The sequence below is a fragment of the Mus pahari genome, chromosome 19 (assembly GCF_900095145.1).
Source record: "Mus pahari chromosome 19, PAHARI_EIJ_v1.1, whole genome shotgun sequence".
In the NCBI taxonomy this organism is placed as follows: domain Eukaryota; kingdom Metazoa; phylum Chordata; class Mammalia; order Rodentia; family Muridae; genus Mus; species Mus pahari.
Window position 1 is genome coordinate 22,590,661 of NC_034608.1, and position 3,967 is coordinate 22,594,627.

Below are 3,967 nucleotides of genomic sequence, written 5' to 3' on the forward strand. Positions count from 1 at the left end.
TGTCTGTCTGTGTGTGTGTGTCTGTGTCTGTGTCTGTGTGTGTATGTCTGTGTGTATCTCTGTGTGTGTCTCTGTGTGTTTGAATGCGCACATGTACCCATGCATGTAAACATTAGTAGCAAAAAGTCAAACTACAGAGCATTTACAAGCAGGATTCAGGCAAGTTCAAGGTTCAACTGCAGGACATCAGCACTGTTGGCCTTTGAGGCCAATCAATCCTCCTAGAATGACCTTGACCCACTAGGCACTAATAGCACCTGCCTAGTCTAAAGTCGTGACAAAATGTCTCCAAACATTGTCAAATGTCTCTTGTTGGTGTGGGATAGCCCAAGGTGAGACCCGGTTATCTGAGACTACCAGCAGGCCCTAGGGTGTGCATAGACCTTGATGTAAGAACAGACCTAGTGCCTCCCAGACACCTGAATGACCGGCTTTTCTTCATCACCCTGTCCCCACCCCTTTTTTGTCATAGTGTCATTTTGCTCATTCAGGGACTATAGGACATTCTGCCTGTGGCTGCTGCTGTTTATTGTAATGGTAACTGGACACAAGAGACATGACCTATTAGGCCAGTATTCCACAGCTGAGCCACACCCTAACCCCTCATTGAGGGACTCTAGGCGGGTGCTCTACTACGGAGACACACCTCCAGCCTGATTTTAACTTTTGAGATAGAATGTCTTCTTTTGAGACAGGGTTTCTCTGTGTAGCCCTGGCTATCCTAGAACTTGCTTATCGACCAGAGCTGCCTCAAACTCAGAAATCTGCCCGCCTCTGCCTCCCAAGTGCTGGGATTAAAGGCATGTGCCACCACAGCCTGGCAGCTGTCTTCACTTTTGAGTAGGTGTAATGTCATGATTTCTTTTTCCTTTTTCTTCTCTCCTCTCTCTTCTCCTCCTCTTTTCCCTCTACCCCTTGACCTCCCCCATCTTTCTTTCTCTTCCTCTTTCTTTCTTTCTTTCTTTCTCTCATAAAACAGACTCATATAACCCAGGCTGCCCCCAAATTTCAAACTTCCCATGTAGTCAAAGATGAGTGGGACTTCCAGTCCTTCTGGAATTATAGCCATGTATCATTACATCCAGTTTATGTGATGCTGGGGCTGGAGCCCAGAACTTCACGCATGCTAGACGAGCATGCCCCAAACTGAGCTGTATCTTCAGCTTCCCTTATTGTATGTATCGCCTGCTTGTAGCGTTCAGGTAACCACGGTAGGGCTGAGTGAATTGTAGCATGGTCTGCAAAGCTGGAGCTCTTTTCTGGAGGGTTCCTTAGAGGTACATACTGGCCACAAGCACCTTTACTCACTGAGCCAACTTGCTGCCCCAAGAATATTAGTTTTGTTTGTTTGTTGTTTGTTTTTGGAGACAGAATCTCAGGTAACCCAGGCTGCCCTCAAACTGACCTAGAAATGGGATTGCAGATGTGCACCACCATGAATGGTTTTTTTTTTTTTAATATGGTGTGGAGGGTAGAAACCCAAGACTTCTCAAACAACAGACAAACNCCTTTAAACATCTCAGCCCTCCAAAAAATTTAAATATTTCTCTTTCTTGGTTTTTTGTTATTCTTTGAGGAAGGGATTGTTTTGTTTTCTGTTGCTTTGTTAAAAAGTAGAGCCTTGGTATATCACAAACGCTGTTTCCAAACTCCTGGGCTTATGTGATTCTTCTGCTTTGGCCATTTAAATAGCTAGGACTACATGTNGGTGTCCCTTTGCCAAGCTAGAAGTTATCTTGGGCTAGAGAGAGCTAAGTGGTCAAAAGCACTTTCTGTTCTTGTAGAAAATCCATGATAGGTTCCCAGCACCCACATAGTGAGTGGTTCATAATCACCCATAACTCCAGTTTCAAGGAATTGGACACCTTCTTAGGGCCTTCTCGAGCATATGTGTGTGTGGAGGTCAAAGAACAACTTTGTGGTAATCATTCTCTCCTTACAAGATGTGGGTTCCTGTCAGCTGAGGTCACCAGGCTGGTGGCAAGCACTTTAGCCCACTGAGAGGTTTCACTGCTATCTCACCTCCAATAGGGTCTTTGCTATGCTTCTCCGTGTTCAGCAGCTTGTTTGCAGATATCGGACGCTTCCCAAGTGGGAGTGTCTGGTGTGTGTGTGTGTGTGTGTGTGTGTGCGCGCGCGCGCGCGCGCGCGCGAGTTAGAATAGAGAGAATTAGAGAACAAAAAGATACCCCTAAGCAAGGGACAAGACTGAGGCTCAAAAGCTAGCAGTAGGTGGGCTGAGAAATCCGTTGTGTTTCTTATACCCCTGTCCATCAGCTCTGAGGATTTTTGTTGTGACAGCTTTGCCTTCTGTTCTTTTCCCGTTTTTCCTATGTGTTTGTGCATGTGGTGTGTCCTTGTGTGTGCATACGTGCCTGTATGTGTGCGGGGCACATGTGTGTATGAGTGTGCATACCTATGTGCATATGCATGTAGAGGGCTGAGGTTGATAGAAGGACAGGCTCCGCCAAGTGCAAAGTTCCAGAGTCCTAGGTGTCTGGAGGAACTATCTCTTGCCGAGGCTCTGCCCCCTTCCGGGCCCCGCCCCCTTTGGGGACGGCCTACTCATGCGCAGTTTGGTCTTGCACTGCACACCGCTTCCGGCTCCTAGGAGGCCGGGCGGAGGCTGTGAGAGTGTCCCGGGAGCCAGCAGGGCGGAGAGCGGCCTGTGAGGGATCCCGCGGAGGTGAGGGGGCCGCGGCGATTTTCGTGGCGCAGGGGCCAGGGTCGCGGACTCTTTGGAAACTACCTGGTACACAACATCCCTCCAAAGGTACCTCAGGACTGAGCACGCCTCCCATACAGGTGACCTCTTCCATACAAGTGGGGCTCCAAGTGGAGAATGTGGGGGTGCAGTGATGCAGACCATACCCAGTCACCNTGTCCCTGCGCCGTGGACGCTGTAGCCACTTTTCCTGGAAAAGAGAGAGAAAAGCCCACTCAGCTGCATGCAGATTTTTGTCCCTGGCTTGGGGACACCAGGGCCAGGGTCAAGGGTGGAGTGTCCCCCACAGCAATCTCTTGCACCACTTTAGGCCCTCCGGAAATCTTGTCACCCTTGCCTGCGAGCGTTTGGGTGCAACACCGTGCAAACTGGGTGTGTTTTCGCTTTTCGCTTTCTGGATTCTTTCTAGGCGGAGAAATAAACCGGTGCGGTACAACTTTGATTGCTCCCAGGCAAACTGAGCGTTTTGTTGTGTGTGTCTGTCCTCTCCTTATCTTCTTTTAAAGAATGACCGCCTGTAGCTCGGTGAAAGAAACGGCTGGCCAAGCGGGGCAAAGTTTCTTGAAGTTTTTCACCCTCCGTTTTTTGCTCGGGGCATTGGGACCTGGAGCTGACGTTCAGGGCCCCTTTCCANTTCTTGCTGGGAGCGTGGCGAGTATGGGTGATTCGAAGANTGAANGGCTTGGGTTCGGATTTTGGTTTTGAGATTTTGTTTTGTTTTGTTTTGCAGGTGTATGGATGAATAAGGTTAGCCTTTGAACTGTGAGGAGAGAAATCTTGAGTGTCACATCAGACCTGAGCTTCTGGTCCCAGTTCTATCATATGGGCCATGTAACATCACCAAGCCTCAGTCTCTTCCTTGTCAAAATGAGAATAAGAGCTTGATGTGTGGGTTCGGTGAGGTAGCACGTGAAAGGGATGTAGTGGAATGTCTTGGCATATGGTGGGTGCTCAGTGTTACATAACCTGTGGATATGGACCTGCTTCCAGACCCAGGATTGNTGGTGTGTGAGTGTTGTGTGTGTGTGAGAGTGGGTGCCTGAAGCCAGAGGACATCTTTGTGGAGTAGATTATCTTTCTCCCTGAACGTGAGTTCTGGGATCTGAACTCAGCTCACCAGGCTTGTACTGCAGGAGTTTTTGTCCACTGTGCCATCTCTGACCCCGAAGCCTAGATTATAGCTGGTGTGAGTCTAGGACAGACAGTTGGATGTCTTCCTGGTTGGGTCAGGATTTAAACTTG

The 3,967-nt window shown here is 48.9% G+C and overlaps 1 protein-coding gene across 1 annotated transcript in view; it reads left to right on the plus strand.

Moving 5' to 3' along the window:
• The first annotated feature begins 2,610 nt into the window (after nucleotides 1-2,610).
• Nucleotides 2,611-3,967, plus strand: part of Arhgef18 (Rho/Rac guanine nucleotide exchange factor 18) — a 61,433-nt gene continuing 60,076 nt past the window's right edge. Inside the window, exon 1 of the mRNA XM_029532065.1 lies at nucleotides 2,611-2,686. The gene's annotated coding sequence lies outside the window, so the exon portion shown is untranslated. The remainder of the gene's footprint in view (nucleotides 2,687-3,967) is intronic.